Source organism: Rhipicephalus microplus, chromosome X, assembly GCF_043290135.1.
Source record: "Rhipicephalus microplus isolate Deutch F79 chromosome X, USDA_Rmic, whole genome shotgun sequence".
In the NCBI taxonomy this organism is placed as follows: Eukaryota; Metazoa; Arthropoda; class Arachnida; order Ixodida; family Ixodidae; genus Rhipicephalus; species Rhipicephalus microplus.
The window spans coordinates 506,222,370-506,232,298 of NC_134710.1; the positions used below are offsets into that span (position 1 = coordinate 506,222,370).

Below are 9,929 nucleotides of genomic sequence, written 5' to 3' on the forward strand. Positions count from 1 at the left end.
TATTTGTTCAAATGTACTGAATCTTAGCAATGTTATATATAAGCTTAATGATGCCTGCACATGTGATGGCTTCTGACTCTGCAGGGACACAGGATGAAACCATTTTTTTTTTTTCATTGGAGGATTACACTCAAAGTGAGGTTCAATAATCCACGGTATTCAAAAAGAAACTATTACTGAACTCTCAAGAAATTTACAAATATCGGCCTTTTTTTGATCCTTCAGCACCTGCAATAAAGCAAGTCGAAATCGGCACTGTTGGTCCTAGCCACCGGAATGGCCCGCCACGCACCAGTATGCAATCACGGAGGCCTACGGAGGCCTACATTGGTGTCTTTTTATTAGAGAGGTGGGGGGGGGGGATCGGGAAATGTCATGGGGAAAAGGGGGGACACTTGCAAGTTTGTGACACCAGATGTGCCTTGCAGAGATGTAAGTCTAGAAAAATCACGTCTTGCAACACACATCTTGCAATAGCAGCCTTTTTTTTTAATATGTTGCAGGTTTTATTTTTGTTTATATAAGAATTTAAATCATGCCTAGAAATCAAATATACAAACGAACATAGGTTCCAGCACTCGTAATTGCATTCTTCTATTGAGTCTTTTCCGGAACAAGTCGAGAGTGGCAGTTGCTATTTCGATTGTCTCACACATCTGATGGGTATTGAGCACGTGTACACGCTATGAAAAAGCATTGGAAAGTTGAATGTTTTATACATACTTATCAAGCATTTTTATTTGTGACGTTTTTAAGAGAAATTTTAATGGGGCCCACTTGCAGGGGGTGTCCCCCTCCCCTGACCAAACACCAAAGGTCGGGGAGTCAACGTTGTCTGCAGGCGTGGTCAACGGACGCCCAGCTCGTGACCAGTATGGGCTGTGTATCTGAGCAAATATTGCATTTGCTCTCATCTGCACATATGACCATCGACAGGTTTTTGTCTTGGGGGGATGCAAACCCTTCTTTCAACTTGCATCACGACTGAGGGAGCGGGTCGTGTTGGTGTCGCTAGAGTGGGTAGCAAGTGCTGGTGGAGCTTGAAGGGTTCAAGTGTCCATGTTGCATCACCCGCCTCGCCCACGCCCATGTCTCCACTTCATTCATTGAACACCGCACTGAGAAATAGTTGAATAAATGCGCAGATTTGTTTCCTTCCGCATCCTATACCACTGCATAAAAGATTCTGACATTGTGAAAAAAAGGTATTTTGATTCGTTTCAAGGAAAGTTACATTTAAAGCATGACAGATACTCAGAAAAGTGGTTTCATGCAATCGCAACAAGAAAACTCGAAGCAGAGGTGCTTCTTTTTTTTGCAGCGTACAGTGTAAATGTAAGATCGGATTCGGAAAAAGTGAAATGAGTGACGTGTGTCACTGCTTGCTCATTGTTCAATGAAAGAAGGTTTCATAAAGTATGACGTAGCCAACAACAGCAACAAACTGCTGCATCTTAAATTTAAAAAAAAAGCAAAGTGCTGCACACTTACGGTAGAACATAGACACAGATTGAAATACGCGTTATTTTTTATGAAGGCAAAATAAAAACTACTTTACAAAACGCTTTGCATTCATCGGGATGTCGACACATCTGTGTAGTGTCATTTATGCTATTTGGATGAAAATCTCTGAATTTCAACGAATTCAGTAACCTGTGGCAGAAGAGTCTTTTGAATTTTCAGTTTAGGTTTCTGCGCCGCCGACGCCGCCGCCGACGACGAAAATTGTCCGCACGCCGCCGCCGATGAAAAAACCGGCGTGCGCCGACAACGCCGCCGCCGCCGACTCTGGACGACCCCCACGCCGCCGCCGGTCGAAATCGCCTCGGCGCACACCTCTAGGTTCACGTTGGCGGCAGCAGCGCGCCGACCAGTCGGCGCACACCTCTAACCCTGACGCGAGTTTACAAAAACGAGCAAATAGAGCCCCCCCCCCCCACAATGCACCGCGGCTCAGCGCTCTTGGAGGCTATGCATTTCCGCCGGCCTAACTGTGTCATCGCGCTGTCGCTCCCCGCACTTTCGCACTTTCATTCGCTCGCAGGATTGCCGCGTTTGCTGCCACCGGGTGGCACGAACCTTTTCGAGGCAAAACGGTTCGGTTCACCCAATAGCCGCTTAAAACCGGCTTGACTTGGTTGAAAACGTATGAATAGACGGCGACAGAATCGCCGTGTTGGACATTTTTTGGGGGACGTTTAGGTGGTGGGAACGAAAGGTCTAAGGTTCCTCACTAGCTTGTGAGGATCTTTACCGTGCGGTGGTTATTTATGCGTGGTCTTTGCTTGGCCGGGAGCCTCATGCATTCGTGAGAACCGCCTCTGCGCATGAATACGTGGTCTCGTTCTGTAATACTGTCTATAAGCAATGTGGTAACGACTTGCCCGATCATGAACACCGTGTGTTATGCTATTTGTGGATGTATGCCGTACGTGTATGTCTGGTAAGTGCGTGTGTAGCGTAAGGATCGATGTGTCGCTTCGGTGAAGTGTATGCTTGCGCCAAAACTTTCATTGAAGCTTCTTCTTGCGTAACTGCGTGAGACAGATACGAAATGCACAAGTTGGAAGCGATGGACTATTACCAGGCGTTCACACGACGTTATTTTCCAAGTGGCTTAAATATGTTGTCGCCGAATACGATAATCGGTTTTCTAAGCTATGTCTTTTCTTGTGGGTGTATACAAAGAAAAAAAAAAGAAATAAAGTTGGAGATATGCTGGGAGCACTATAAATATTCGCTCAAAATTGCCACCTTAAGCGTCTTCTTAAAATTAAACAGTGCCGCAAGGCAGTCGTGCCTTGCGGTGAAGTGCACGCTGTGTATTGCGGTAAAGCATACATATTGCGCGCGCTCGTGTTTAAATTGGATATGTAGCACTGACATTGGGCCTCGTGTGTGCACCTAAATTGTACACGCGCTATCCTCTGCCTCATCAGTGACGATGCGGCAGTCAGTATCGTCATCATCTTCAGCTTGTGTAACAAGCCCAGAACAATTTACCTAGTAAAATACATTTTGTGGCAGGCAATTCGCAAGGCATTCAAATTTTAGTTCATTGCAGGATTAATTCAAGATTGTTAAATGGCACCTTCAAATAAACGAAACATGCATATGAGAGGCTTCAGTCGTACTTCAAAATTTGTGCCATGCCTCAAATTGAAAATGATTATAAAGGAAATATATGCTAAGTCTGGGTGTAGATTACCATTCACATTTCAATTGCCATTCATATTTTAGAAACTTAGAAAATTTGTAGCTCATGTCTTCTTATTGAGTAAGCACGAAAATAACTGTTGAAGGCCGTACGACGTAGGTGTTGAAGAATGGTCTACAATTACTCACACAGTTTGCAAGAAATAAATCTTTGAAACCTATGTCGTGCCAAAACTAAGTGAAGGGTGGTTAGAGGAAACTGGTTATGACCCGACATAATAACGCATGTTCGAACGTCTTATATGGGCTGCTTGTTGGCAAAACGGGGTGGTAATTAGGTAAGTGCCTGCAGGGATCTGCGCCAAGAGATGAAACTTGCTACATCTTTTTCATAAATTTCATTATTTGTGTCAAGCATGCATGCACTCTTCGTTGTTGTGTTCTCTCAGGGTGCAAGTATATGGCATACGCTTGAAATCCATACGTTACCCCTGCGATTTGAAGATGTTATCACAGTGGACATGAACGTGCAATGTAGTTGAAAACGTTGCTGGGCACCAACTTTCTTAACAATCTGAACCCGCTTATACTACAAAAGTTACCATGTGACTTCAGCCAAATAGTTTCTAACTGTTGTGGTTACTGTCAGATAAAAGTAATAATGAGCTAGTTGTGCTTGGACAATAGTCTTGCTTTACTGTATTAAAATACACTAATTTAGTACCTGCATATAGAACTGACCACTTATTTTTTTTTATTTGTGGTCCTATTTGTTACAGTTTACTTTCAAAATATTTCATACAAGGTGGTTAAGTTTTAAGTCCATACAGTGGGCAAATTTTATCAGCAGTACCGCATGCTGTACAATCACTTTTACTTCTCCTAGAAAGCATGGTGTTCCACTATTCCGGTATGTCTCGGCTGGGCTTCTCGACCTCGACGACTGTACATGTCAAACAGTTTGCCAAGTGTAACTACTTACTCCCCCCATAACTCTAAATTTTGTCGAGCCATAATAAATAGTTGGCAGTAAGAACCAGTTACAAAACCCTTTTTTTATGAAGTGCTCTTTAATCAGGGACCTAACAATTCTGTACATAAACGATGACAGCAACCACTTCTCCACAGATTGAACGATTAGGTTGTACTCATAAAAGCATTAATATAATCAGACTCTTTTTTTTTTTTGGAAAGTCAATACAATGCATAAATAGTCTTACCAGTCTGTGATTCAATATTCTAGCTAAACTATCGTTGAAAGCCAGAGTCATTTACAAATGCCATGTGAATTCCCGGAAAGCGCTAGGTAGCTTTATATAAATTGGGGATGTCTGCAAAAAAGCAAAAAGCCTACGTTTATGTTGAGCAGAAGTCCAAGTGAAGATGCATGCATATGTTCATGAACTAGTTCCCTGTAACATGTGGTGCAACAGCTCTAGCTTAAAAGCTTCAGGCAGCTTTTATGCTGCTCCAAAAAAATTTTAGTTGCACCACAAGCTCCGGATATGCCTTTCATGAGTCACGTCACTGTGCCTGTTGAGTCTTTAAAAAAACAGGTTTGAAAGGGATGCTAAAAACTTTTTTTGAAGGGGTGAGTAGCAGAGAGCATTAATTTATTAAAGTCTTCAATTTTATTATGTTAGCTCTGAGGCTTGCAGGTATGTTAAATCAGCATGGTCATATGAGTAACACCTCATAGGTCAATAATTTTTGGGTTGACAGCAAGGTATGAAGAGACAGGATTATGAAAATTGCAGAAGTAGAAGTAATGAAGTTGTCGAGAAGACTTTGTTAACAGTACAATTACAGGCTTCACGCACAATTGGCTTTCCAGCAGGGTGAATTTACTTTTGCTGATGCTTCCGATGGCATCATTGCACTTATAAGCACTGGTTTTATGCACTGCACGTGACGATCTTGTTTTTTCAAGGTTTATGTACTGATTAAAAAGTATAAAATCAAGAAACTTACATGCTGTCTTAAGGCATAATCAGGCTCACCATAGAGGTAATTGGTGACATTTTAGTGAGTTGTATGTGGGAGGTCTGTGTACATAACATCATAGTAATCTTGCAATGCTGTAGCTTTATTTGTGTAACGAGTGAAGCTCCTTTTCCTGTTAAAAATTTCTGCCAAGCAAACAAGTTCCAACAGTAGCATTTGCTTTGGGTAAAGCAGGTGGCAAGAGTGAGCTTATTCAGAAGCCCTTCAAGAGTACCCACTAAAGAAATTAGTACCTATAGGGCAAAAATTCCAGTGCACCAAGAAGGGCAAGGGAGGACGGTGCAGGTTAACATTTCAGGAGGGCATCTTCTGGACATCATCCTTCTCTAGCCACAAGCTTGTATGGCCAATGTTTAGCAGACTCCTACTAACATAAACTAGGTATAAATGTTGCTTCTCTATTGCAAGATGACACACCATATACCTATTGAGAGTCTCCTCACCACAAGCCCTTACATTAGCCTAAAAATATTTTTTTCTACGGTGCCCTTTTTTTTGTCGTAAACAGTTTTCTGAAGCAACAATATGCACATTGTGACAGTCTAGCTGGTGACCACAGAGATGGCTCCCGCCATCACGATGTATACTCCACTCAAAATGTAAGACACTGCAAAATCATAGTCCGGTGTGCGTGCATACGACCTTGAACATGCAAGCAGTGACCACTTCTCTTGTGTTCTCTGCACTGGCGCATGCTTGTTGCACACCAGTTCAAGATTGTGACAGTGAAATTAGTTCTGGCAATGCTGTCTCAGAGGTACACCCTTAGGAACACCATGGTGGAGCGAGCAGAGATTCATATCAAATGTAGTAATAAACTGGCAACACCATGGTGATATAAGCACACTTGCATTAATTTATTACATTTTTATTGAGGCAGACATCACACAGCTAAGCCTAGTTGTGATCTCTTTTCATTATTGTCTACATAGTTTTCCCGTTGGTCACAGCACAGGAAGAAAAATTTCTCTGTGGGAGCACCATATTTTAAGCTTGCATGACTCCAATGAAGCACTGTGTGAACAGATATATTGAAAATGTCAATACTTCGGGTCCTATAAATGGTGAATTGGTTGTCACATTCAGCCGGTGATCCTGCAGGAGCTTTAGCATATACTCTAAGGTCATTTTGCATCAACAATGCCACATACAATAGTTTAAAAATGGTTGTTAATGGGCAAGATGATGCATAGCTTCAGGGAGGTAATTAAGCTAAGGGGGAAAATTATAGATGCCTAAGCACCACTGGAAAAATGAAAAAGCACAGAAAAAGAGCATCGGTCGCAGCTGAACTACAGAAAATATTTACACTGCATCACACATTCGCATCGTCTAGAATTTCCCCTAATAATGTTATACCAACCTGCCTAGCAGCAAGTACTTCCAAGGTAATAAAGTGCAGAATGACACTTGCATAAGACAGGGAACAGGACGCGAGTTAACTGCCATCTATCTTTGTTTGTGCAGGGTGTCTACCAACCTGGGAAAGTCGGGGAATTGGGGCCTTGCTGGAAAACTGCAGGAACTTTGGTAAAACCTGGCTAATTCATGGAAACTGGCGGCAGTCTGTGCCACCATCACAAAAATAAGCATTACCATTGATCAATAATCAAAAAGTCACTCCTTCGACTGCAACTACAGTGAACAGCTAGAAGAGGCCTAAAAAAAGGCAATGCATAACTGTTTCTTCTTAGTGTACAAACAAAAGGATACACCGACCAAAATAACACAAAGTTTACAGATGTTTAGGCACCTGATATTGTTCTGAATGACAGCCATAAGAAAGGTACATCGTATTTAAGTATGACTAGGTGCGTGATGTAAGCACCAAAAGTATATGGTCAGCGTTCCATAAATCTTATTGAGTATATGTGCAGCTGTGTGAATGTGCAGGGATTCCAGGTGCTGGCATGATGCAAGCTTGTTTTCTTCGACCAGAACACGGTTGCTTGACCAGTCAATTTGAAAGCCTGTATATTCCGCATGTTCAGCGAAGGCATCCAAGGCCACCCATCATTTGGTGACTTCATTTTGAACTGTTGTGTTGTTTAACTCTTTCATTGAAATCACAGGTCTCATAGACTGACATGTTGTCACACTCGTGGCAGATTACAGTGTAAAGAAGACTACAGAAAGTTCGCTCGGCAGCTTATTCTTCCCATTGACTAAAACATTCCTTAGCTTCCACGTTGGTACATGCACTATTTTGATGTATGTTCCTTCTACATATCACATATCATATCTGACTTTCCAAGCACAGCATTTCTCACATCGGTAAATTTGTGCATATTTGTCGTGGCCACAAATTTGGCTTGGCTTGAAGGCCTTTTAGTTTGGTGCTTATGTTAGAACTGCCATCACTAGAGGTTTGGTGGGCTATGTCTTGCCTAGTATAATATTATTGCTATTATTATTATTATTGGCGATGCAGCTGCAAACGTCCTCTGCTATGCACTTATTGCAGATATTTCAAGAGTAGCACACTGTCTTCTCATTTCATTTCCTTGAGATGGTGTTATTAAATCCATGAGTATTTTTTATCATTATGTTCATAGAAGAGTACGTAAATGAAGGTAACCAAAACACGCAACTTAGCTTCACAAAAAAAGCCTACTGGCTTTTTCAGCTTGCCTTTGTTGTACATAGCCTAGTTACTCCTCACAACGGTGTTCATGCTGTCTGAGACGCATCTGGAAGCTAAGTTGCATGTTTTGGTTGCTGACAAGGAAGGCTTCTTTTAAACTCTAGATGGCTCTATGTATAATGATAAGGTAGCCACTGGTTTGGAAAAAAGCTGAATAAATCATTTTCTGAGCAACTGCAGCCAATCAATTTATGTGGATGGACATGCATCTTCACTTTCACATGCAAAGTCTGGTGTTCCCCAGGGATCAATCATGGGACCAGTTTTGTTTCTCATTTACATCAACGACATTGGACATGGTTTGTCATCTACTATCAAATTATTTACATACAACTACATCATTTATAGAAAAATTGACAGTACCCAAGCTAACGAGTCATTATATTTGGACCCTAATAAACTCGCATTTTGGTGTCACCATGGCAAATTAACACTTCCAAAACGAAGACCATGACGTTTACAAGAGCACATAAAACAGAAATGAGTCAATATGAAATTCAAGCTCTCCCCATTGAAAAAGTATCCCTATTTAAGTATCTTGGAATTCATTTATCTTCTGACCTGCCTTAGAATAAGCGCATCGATATCATAACTAGTGAGGGGTCAAAAGCACTTGGATTTATTCAAAGAAACCTTTACTTGGTGAACTATACCTCTAGAATGCTAGCATACACTACACTTGTCCGTTCAAAGATAGAATGTGCATCCATTATCTAGAACCCACATCAATCATATCTCATCGATTAACTAGAATTAAAATAAAATGAAGCAGCAGGATTTATCACCAAGTGGTATTCTCGCAACTGCAGCACTACATATATTACGCACTCACTTTCATTACCCCTTCTTGAAAAACGCAGACTGTCGTCACTGTTGTTGCATTTTCGTACATTTTATCATAGTAAATGTGCCTTCATGAAGCTTGTACAAACACACCTCATAATATTTTGAAACATATTGATCACCAATTCAAAATACACCCTTTTTTGGCACGCACAATTATGTATCAACACTCACCATTACTTCGAAGCACACATTACTGGAACACACTGCCAAGCAACATCGCTTGATTCATTGATCGTGCCACCTTTGTAAACCAATTCAATATTTTCTTGGACATATGACTTACCTATCTGTGTGAGTTTGTAAGTGCATGTATGTGCTTATTTTTACTCTTCTTTCATTGTAAATATATTTCCTCCTTAAAGATGATAGTCTTGCTTGAGATACTCCAATGCAAAAATTTTGGTCAGTCAGCAAAAAGGCTCAAGTACGACCACATCCACAGCATCCACCAGTATTGCTCAAGTTTCTGCGTTCATACTTGTACGATTGTCAATAAAAAGCAAATTTTGAGCATATTTGAGGCACAATATCAACACGTCGATATTGTGCACTGTGTTTATTTACACTAGAAAAGGTATAAATAAGTAATTCTAAGCGCTGCAGCTGACAATGCGACGCTTCGCATGGAAAGGCGAGTCTCCTACGCTTTGCTAAGACGATACTGTGCTGCTACCTGTCTTGAAATCTACAAAATATGGCCTCCAAGATTGCACGCATGCTGCGTGCTGCGTGCTCGCTATAACAAAGGCCATCCTTTCGTTTTCTGAAATTACCGCCAGATGGCACTCATGTCTCACGCAACACCTCTAGGATCCCATTCACCAGTTTTCTCGTGCAAAACATCAAATAAATATTTCTGTCTATTCACTCTTTTCAGGCGGAATACAATAGTCTTTCGACGACATTTTTGGTCAAATATGCAGATAGGGGGCAATTTTTTTCATGGCAATTTTCTGTATATATATATTTTTTGCACTATAGCTGTGTCTCTCTTATTGAGTTTTCATTCCTGCCACAATTTTTTTTTCCTTTTGCATCTTTGTCTATGGAACTGTATTTTACATTGTTTACCACTTTAATTTTATAATGGCAATGTTCTGATTATCAAATTTATTGTATAACTAAAACCCCCTGCGTAATGCCTGAATGGGCCTTTAGGGTATATATTAATAAAAAAAAGTGTTGATGCACAAAGCGGGTGACTGAACGAATAAGTTTATGCCCTGTCACTAACGCTTAATCAGGAACATGTAGCGGCAAGTGTGAAAAAAGCAAAAAG

At 41.0% G+C, this 9,929-nt stretch overlaps 1 long non-coding RNA gene across 1 annotated transcript; it reads left to right on the forward strand.

Moving 5' to 3' along the window:
* The first annotated feature begins 2,067 nt into the window (after positions 1-2,067).
* Positions 2,068-7,978, forward strand: LOC142776765 (uncharacterized). Its single transcript, XR_012887792.1, has 2 exons — positions 2,068-2,443; positions 6,628-7,978. It is a non-coding gene; the product is annotated as an uncharacterized LOC142776765 (long non-coding RNA).
* The last annotated feature ends 1,951 nt before the right edge of the window (positions 7,979-9,929 follow it).